At 49.5% G+C, this 8997-nt stretch overlaps 1 long non-coding RNA gene across 1 annotated transcript in view; it reads left to right on the plus strand.

The window, feature by feature from the left end:
- The first annotated feature begins 258 nt into the window (after nucleotides 1-258).
- Nucleotides 259-8997, plus strand: part of LOC109319236 — an 18428-nt gene continuing 9689 nt past the window's right edge. The window contains exon 1 of the long non-coding RNA XR_002103427.1: nucleotides 259-290. This is a non-coding gene — a long non-coding RNA (uncharacterized LOC109319236). The remainder of the gene's footprint in view (nucleotides 291-8997) is intronic.

Consider the following 8997-nt stretch of genomic DNA (forward strand, 5'->3'; position numbering starts at 1 on the left):
CACAGTACCTGCAGGCACTGGGCAGGCTGCTGGAGCTGGCCTTGGTGTCCAGGAGCTGCCTGCAGCTGGGCTTGGGTGCTAGAAGGCCTGGCAGGAACTTGTAGCACCAGGAAGGCCTTACAAGTGTGGCCCTGGCATCCTCACAGTACTGCAGTGCCAAGCAGTGGCACCGGGGGACGCAGTGGCCCGGAGTGGCCTCAGGCTCCCTGAAAGTGCCCCAGAGCTCTGAATGCCTTTAGGCTTATAAGGATCTGAGGCTGGGGCTGCCAGAGAGCCAGCCCAGCCGTGAGGTAGGAGAGGCTCCCAGCCCCAGAGCCTCAGGCTGGTCTCCTAGTGGCAGGGCTGACTGGGAATAAATTTGCTTCTGGTTGGCATCTACACTTGCATTATTGTGCAGTAACTATTTGCAAGTAAATCTGCTACTTGCATTTGCAGGTAGCAGATTTACTCATGAGTAGCAATTTTTACTGCACAGTAAGCGTGTGCATGCGTAGAAGCACATGCTTACTGCGCAGTAAACTACACTACTGCACAGTAAAACTTCTTGTGTAGACATACCCCATAGGCTTCTAATGTTTTGCTACTGCACATGCTAAGAGGTGCCACTGTCTATCTTTTCATTTATAATGACCTAATAATTTGAGCATTTAGCTCCAAAGTGGGAATATTCTCTTCAGCCTGATAGGATTCAAATCAAATTCCCATCTCCCTGGAGAATGCCCTAACCATGGAACTATTGATTAGTCTGAAGGTACTTTCTTAGCCCCTCCTGTTGAAGCTGGACCATTGGGCAGAAAGCAAGGACCAATGAAGGAATGCAACTCTATAATCCTGTGTTTAGGAATTCACCTGGGAACAGGGAAACCAGGATTCTGATCCTTGCTGTAGGGACTACTTCTGCATTTCATGGTACAGTGGACCATCTATATGAGACACTTTACTCAAGATTAGAGCTAATTACTGCACAGCAAGTGTCACATTTACATGTGCAGACACTTAATGCACAGTAATTAGCTCTAATCATGAGTAAATTTGCTACCTGCAAATGCAAGTAGCAAATTTACTCTCAATTACTTACTGTGCAGTAGTGCACATGTAGACACTTCACCAGAGGCAGGAGATTGTTCCCTGCTCCTGGGAGCTGCCTGCTGCTGGGGTGGGCTCCACTACTGAAGCCCAGCCGGGGAATATATCCCCCTGCCCCAGCACCAGGAAGCTTCTAGCCCCTACTTCATGATCAGAGAGCAGGGGCTGGGAGATCTTTACCTCCCAGCACCAGCTCCGCAGTTGCAGGGCTGGCACTGGGACATTCTTCTTCCCAGTGCTGGCCCTATGGCCATGGAGCTGGCAGTGGGAAAGAAGAACCTCCAAGCTCTGATCCAACAACTGTGGGGCTCGGGTTGGAAGATAAGGATCTCCCAACCCTACAATCATGAAGCAGGGGCTTCTTTCTGTTGAGGCAGGGGGGCACTGTCCCTGCCTGGGCTCCAGTGGTGGACCCTGCTCTGGCAGCAGGCAGCTCCTGGGGTCAGCAAGCAAAGTCCCAGCCCCCACCAGGAGACAGCCGTCTCCTGGCCCCATGCTCCCTGCCAGCTCCTGTCTAGCCTAGAGCTCCTCCTAGTTGCTGTAAGGGCCAGGTGCAAGGCTGGAGGGAACAGCAGCAGTCTGCTGCTAGGAGAAGCAAATCTGCTCCCACGTCTCTGCATGTGTAGACACATGCCCCGGGGATTTTACTGTAGAGTACTTTACTCTAAACTGCTTCCAGATTATTTGTACACGTAGACATGCCCCAGCAGTACAATGCTTTCAGTAACTTTGAACGCATGATTTGAAACCTAGGATTCCTTTTCATCACTGCGTTGCCTCTTGCTTACTCTCTTTCTACAGCCCCACCAATACTGAAACCTGTTGAAGCTGATTGTCTGAGACAGGAGTGACTGAGCAAACGATCACAAATGTTTTAGCCTATCCAATAGCTTAGTAGGTAAGATACTCTGCTGGAAGATGGGAGATATAAATATAAATGCCCACAAGCTGAAGAGGACTGGAATCCAGGTCTTCCACTTCCTGGGGGAGTTCAAATTATTAGGCTGTTATATTAAAAAAAGGTAGTTGGCAGCAAGGACTCTTGTTTTAATGAAAACAACCACTGCTGTTGTGTTTCATGCGGCACTTGATATCAGTGTGCATGAGGCAGGTTCGTAGCATGGGATCAGGCCCAGAGTACACAAACTAGGTCTTGCATACCTGAGAATCCCAGGCCGCCCAAGGTGAACAACTGCCACTCAAGCATTGGCAGCATCTTTGGGAACATGCAACAGAAGTTTAGGTTCCTAAGTAACTTTACTGGCAAAGACTTACATTTCTACAGACTCTCAGGTGTCTAAGCAATTAGACAGGGTTTCTATGGATTGCTGTCTTGCACTTGGGCACCAAAATTCCTCACAAGTCTTACCTTAGGTGCCTAAGTGTTTTTTTTTTAACTGCCCCTTTGGGGGCCTATATGCAAACATCAAGGCTGCTCCAACGTGCTGTAATTACAGCATGTTGGAGCTGACTCTGCTGGATCATGGTAATTACCATGCTCCAGCAGACTCCAGCAGCTCATGTACCAGCAGCCCCACACTTAAAAATGGTGGCGGGGTGCTTTAACTAAAGCTCATTGAACATGCATGAGTTAAAGTGCCCCTGACACCATTTTCAAGAGCAGAGACACTGATACACAAGACCCTCCATGAGCTTTAATTAGAGCAGCTCTCAGTGCCACTCTAAAGTACCCACCCCCACTCCCAAGGTAAATATATCAATGCCCTTTATGACTGTCCTCAATATATGCTATTAAGCCATCTCTGGCAGGTTATGGGCATAGGCAAATAGTATAGCATAATAGACAAACAAAATAACAGGCATCCCATGCCCTGTTCCAGTTGTCATCCCTGGTCTCTGGTGGTTTTTCAAACAAAATTTAATCATCTTCCATTTGTAGTGTTTATCAAAGACTGCAGGGTATTATAAAAGATTATACATCCTTTCAAAATACATAAAAGCAAAGCTTAGAAGCACAGCTATGTGATCTTATGCATAATACTTTTTTCTGCCCAACCTCGCATACATGAAACTGATTTGAGCTAAGGAGATCTGTCATGGGTTCAGAGCTCTCAGTCATTTCACTGCACTAGCATGCAGTCTCAGGCAACAAATCTCAAGGCCTGGGATTTAGAATGTCAAGAATGTCAATTAAAGGCCTTACAAAATTAAATCAGAGCAGTATATGCACGCGCACACAGAGAGAGAATTGGGCTTAAATTGCAAAATTAGAATAATAGCAAGTAAGGGTAAGAAGGGACTCAGAAGGTCATCTAGTCCAATCCCCTGGTCAAAGCAAGACCATCCCCAGCTAGTTCATTCCAGCCAGGACTTTGTCAAACCAGGCCTTAAAAACCACCAAGGATGGAAATTCCACCACTTCTCCAGGTAATCTGTTCCAGTGCTTCACCACCCTCCAAGAGATAATGTTTTGCTTAATATCCAACCTAAATTTCCCTTGCTGCAACTAGAGACCATTGTTCCTTTTTCTGTCATCTGTCACCACTGAGAACAGTCTACTTCCTTCCTTTTTGGAACCCCCCCTTCAGGTAGTTAAAGGCTGCTATTATATCCCCCCTCAGTCTTCTCTTCTGCAAACTAAATACGCCTAGTTCTATCAGCTTCTCCTCGGAAGTCACGTGGCTTAGCCCCCAAACCATTTTGTTTGCTCTCCATTGGACATGCATCAACTTGTCCACATCCTTTTTGTAGTGGGGGCCCCAAAACAGGACACAGTACTTCCGATGTGGCCTCACCAGTGCTGAGTAGAATGGAATAATTACTTCCCCAGATCTGCTGGCAATGCTGCTGCTAATGTAGCCCGGTATGCTGTTAGTTTTCTTAGCGACAAGGGCACAATGTTGGCTCATATCCAGCTTATTGTCCACTGTAACCCCCAGGTCCTTTTCTTCAGAGCTGCTAATTAGACAGTTTGTCCCAATCTGTAGCAGTGCATGGGGTTCTTCCATCTCAAGTGTAGGACTTTGCATTTGTCCTGAGCTCTTAGCAGTGGGGTAAATAGTGTCTGCAGCACAGCTGAGCAGATTCCTGGAAACTGGACAAGTGAGTAACCTCTGTTACCAAGAGTAGGTTTGAACAGCAGGATTAAGTGGCCGTGGAAGTGTATCAAGGGCAGCTTTCAGAAAAACCCAGTCTTGGCTGCAAGGAAGAGCAGAGGATGCTTGATTGGGAAGACCTGGCTATAAGCCTGCTCACAAGAAAACAGGCTGCAGAGAGGCAAGCCTGTAGATTAATTAATGGGAAACTCTTGGGCCTGGTACTGAGAAGCAGGGATCAGGTGACAGGAAGGAGGGTTGAAATCAGAAGGTATATCGGCTTGGCTCCAGAGATAAACAGCCACTCTGGCCCCGAGTCTTGTGGGGAGAAGAGCTCCGTGGAGAGTAGGATTAACTAAAGACTCAATGGGGAGATCAGGTACCCTAGGGAGCTGGTGGGGGCTAGCTGGTAGGGACAGGGGAGGTTCTAAGGGAAAGTACACCCGGGTGACTTAGTTGTTTTTTGATTAAGTGTTTATACTGGCTGTTTAGACTGCAGCACTTGGGAGTGGCTGAAGGGGATGAAAGAGGCTCTGATAAAGTGCCTGGGAAGGCAGTATGTTTGGATCAGTGGCTGAGAGCCTGGGAGAGAGGATCAGTCAAGGGCTAGTATAAGAGAGCCTTAGTGGGATGGGTAGAGACTGGCTGTAGGGGATGCTAGCAAGGCATGACATGTTGTGGAGCTGCAGACCAGGGGGACATAGTACCAACCACAAGGTAGGGCCAGGGGGCTAGTGAACAGTTCTATCAGCAGGGAACTCCATCCGGAGCCTACTCACTCTCTAGAGAAAGACCAACAAAAGAGTTGGCTGAGGTCAGTTGGAGGGAGAGACACTACTCGGGGACAGACTGACAAGGTCAGGTGAGACTGAGGCTACCCCATGATAAACAGGGTGGTACGAGTCACCCCAGGCCTCATCTTGGTTTCTGAGGGCAGCCTCCCTAATTTATACCGATGTTCCAGCAAGGTGACAGCACGTTCAGGGTGGTACTTTGATGAGACTGGGTGAGAGGTGGGATCAGTGGCTGAAAGAGGGGCACCACAGCCACCTTGGAGGTGGGTCCTGTCACAACTACTACCCTTTGATTAAATTCTTTCTGGAATATTCCTACACTAACATGTGCTTCTAGACACCATGGTCCACATCCAGGATGGCACCCTACCAACAGCTATATATAAAAAAAATCCATTGATCACCACTTACATCCACAAAACAAGCAGCCACTCCAAAACACACTAAGAAAGCTGTAATCTCCAGTGAAGCCTTCTCATACCACTGCATTTACTCTGAGGAGGCCACTCATGACCACCTACCTCACCAACCTGAAGACTGCCTTTACCCAGGAAGGACAGGACACTCCAGCCTAGAAATAGGCCACAGCTATGGAAAAGCTACCCAAATACCCTGCAGTAACCTGCTACAATAGAAAAAGAAAGCCTCCAGTGACTACACACCCCTGAATGTCACCTACTGTCCCACACTTGCACCAATATAAAGGATCATCCAACAATTTCAGCCAATACCAAAAAAGGATTAGACCTTTAGCAAAAATATTTGCAACCTCCAACCCCTGGCTTTCAAACAACACTCTAACCTGACCCAACTCAGAAACAAACTTGTTGCCGATCAGTGTGTACCTAATGAAACACGATCCTACCTTAACAAGAAGTGCAAAACCTCCTAACACATCTCCACTGCTATTACAAGAGCAACTACCAACAATGAAACAATTAGAATACACAGATCCTAGCCACATCTATCCCAGGATGCGGCCTGCTCATCCAGTGCCCCAAATGCCCTTATGGAAACTGCATGGGTAAAATTAGACAAAAAATAAAAGGATGCTCTAGAGCAGTGGTTTTCAAACTGTAGTCTGTGGATGACTATGTCTAAGGGGTCCATGAAAGATGACCAAGATCAATCAAAAGTGTGTGAATACTCACACTTATAATTTAAAGGGGGCTGCAAATGAAAAAAAGGTTGAAAGCCACTGGTTTACAATGAACAGACACAGAAAAAAGGACAAGACAAACAGGGTAAGAGAGCGCTTTTTCACAGAATAGCCACTCACTCACTGACCGCATAATCCTCATGCTCAAGGGAAATTAAAAAGACACATTCAAAAGATGGGCCTGAGAAAAAGAATGTATAACTACTTGATGCCCAAAGCACCAATACCTGCATTTAATCTACCTGCTAATCTCTCTCTATTCCAAGAACCAGTTCCTTCTTGAACAGTCTTGCTTTCACATACCCAGCTGTGGCAGGGTGACCTAGGGGTGCTGTAAACTCCCTTAGTGCCCTGCTACCATGCCAAATCGGGTCTAAATGCACCCTCTTTATCTCGCCCGCCACGTCTTGCTGGTAAATATTGTTAAAGGGAGGCTGCCTTCTTGTCCTCCTTGGCACGGTGTCTTGATGTATTGGGGCTCTATCTAGTTGCCCTCCTGTGCCCTCACGGGTGCCTCCTGGTATCTCCCCACGGCTCTCGCCCCATCGGGGTCTTGCTCGCGCGCCCACGGCTCTCGCCCCCACTGGGGCCTTGCTCAATAGGGCTCAGGTGGCCTCGGCCCACTGGGGCTTCCCACAATTGGGGCTCAGGTGGCCTCGGCCTTACCTGGCCCCTTTTCTGGGTCTCACACCCACTGGGCTTCTCACAATTGGGCTCAGGAGGCCTCAGCCTTACCTGGCCCCAGACCCCTTTTCCAGGTCTCACACCCCACTGGGGCTTCTCCCGATATCGCCCACACTGGGGCCAGGGTTGGGACACTCCAAAATGCAGCGCCCTCTCTGGCACCAGGAACCCCCCCCTCCCCCCACTGGGAGGCCTCCTCCAGCTCCTACAGCCTCACCTGGTCCTCCGGTGTTACACAACAACAAAACAGAAAACACAAAGCCCCTGGGCTATAACAAATTCCCAAACCAACCTGGCTACCCTTTATATGTATCCCTGCTAGGGTTTCCTCCACCCAGTCTCCTTATGCTGACGCTGCTCAGGCCATCAGCCTTCTCTACCATGCCTGCCCTGCTTGCTCCAGCAGAGCTTCAAGCCTCCTTGACTACCAGAAGGGATCTGACCCTGGCCTCAGCCTCGCTGTTTATATAGGCCAGGCCCTGCCCTCTTCTGGTCAGCTGACTAGACTGGTTGTCTCAGCAACCCATATCTGTGCTGCCCTGGTAAGTGGCAGCTGAGCCCATATTACTGTTATCAGTAGCAGGCACCTTAGTGCCCTGCTACTCCATCCTAATGAATTTCTTCTGTCTTTTCACTTATCCGAATAATGTCTCTTTGCCCTTTTCACAGCCCTGCTCCATTCCTTTTAGCAGGCTACATTTTTATTTACATGTGGAGTTTTTCCACTGGCTACTGTTCTATTCCTTACTTGGTTCAGTTTGTGTCAGCTTTTTTTAGACCTGAGGAAGAGCATTTTGTGCTCAAACTTGCCTAAAAATTCTCTCCTAATAATACACTTAGTTCAGTAAGAAATATCACCCCCCTCTCTACATTCCCCCACAAAGATATCCTCACATTTTGCATTAGGTTTTTTTGTCAGTTTTAAAATTGCTATTTTCCAGTTTCTTTGGATTATGCTTGGTTTTATACCATAAGAAGGGGGAAACAGAACCTTGATCTACCCTCTTCGACCCATTCATTATTTTGTAGGTAGGCCATTAATATTTCCCCTCTCCCCACACACCCTTCCCTCCAGATCAGTAATTCTCAAACATTTTAGATTCAGGGCAGCCTTCCATAACCTTTTTGAATTTGGCAATACTCCAATCGAGTTTCACTATTGAGCTGCCTCAGCTTACCTCAATGGTTCTCAACCAGGATCCTGCTGCTGCCTTGGCTAGGTGGAACTACCCCCTGTGGAGCCAGGCTGGGAATGGCTGTCAAATGAGTACATGCTTCTGCCTGCATTAGGGTTATCTGACCAATGTAAAGTAGATAGGCACACCCAGTCCTGCTGCAGCCTTTCCTAGTCTGCCTTGGCATGAAGCATTTGGGGACGTTCCACTCGGTTGCAGCAGCAGCCCCCACATCACAGCACCCCTGAAAGGCTCTAATGCTGGGGTGAGCAATTATTTGGGCTGGAGGGCCCTTAAGATGTTTTGGTGAGTGTGGCAGGATGACCTAGGGGTGCCGTGACCTCCCCTAGCGCCCATACCTACCGTGCCAAATTAGGTCTTGAATGCACCCTCTATCTTGCCCGCCATGTCTTTGATCTTATGTTATTAATGGGAGGCTGCCTTCCCACCCAGTGTGGCACGGTGCCCGCCTTACTGTGCTGGGACTCTACTTTACGCCCTATACTCCCCCTCTCCCAGGCTACTCTATATGTGCGCCCCCTCCCGGGGCCTCCTTCCTGTGCTCGCCCTCTCCTGGGGCCTTGCTCAATGTCTGCGCCCCCTCCCGGGGCCTCTCACCCATAGACAGTGCCCCACTGGGGCCTGTGCCTCACGCTTCCCGAGCCCTCGCCCCCAACAGAGGCCCGTGTCCCGTGCTTCCCGCACTCTCGCCCACACTGGGGCCTTTTTTTGCTTGCGTCTCTCACAGTCCCGCCCGCCCTGGGGCTTATGCTCGCGCCTCTTGTGCTCCCGCCCGCTCTGGGGCCTTCTATGCTTGCACTTCTTATGCTCCCGCCCGCTCTGGGGCCTTCTATGCTTGCACTTTTCGTGCTCCCGCCCGCTCTGGGGCCCTTGCCCGCCCCTCTCGCGCTCTCCGCCTGCACTGGAGCCCTTGCCCGCGCTTCTCGCGCTCTCCGCCTGCACTGGAGCCCTTGCCCGCGCTTCTTGCGCTCTCCGCCTGCACTGGAGCCCTTGCCCGCGCTTCTCGCGCTCTCCGCCTGCAC

Source organism: Crocodylus porosus, unplaced genomic scaffold (assembly GCF_001723895.1).
Source record: "Crocodylus porosus isolate Cpor-Errol unplaced genomic scaffold, CroPor_comp1, whole genome shotgun sequence".
Classification (NCBI taxonomy): Eukaryota; Metazoa; Chordata; order Crocodylia; family Crocodylidae; genus Crocodylus; species Crocodylus porosus.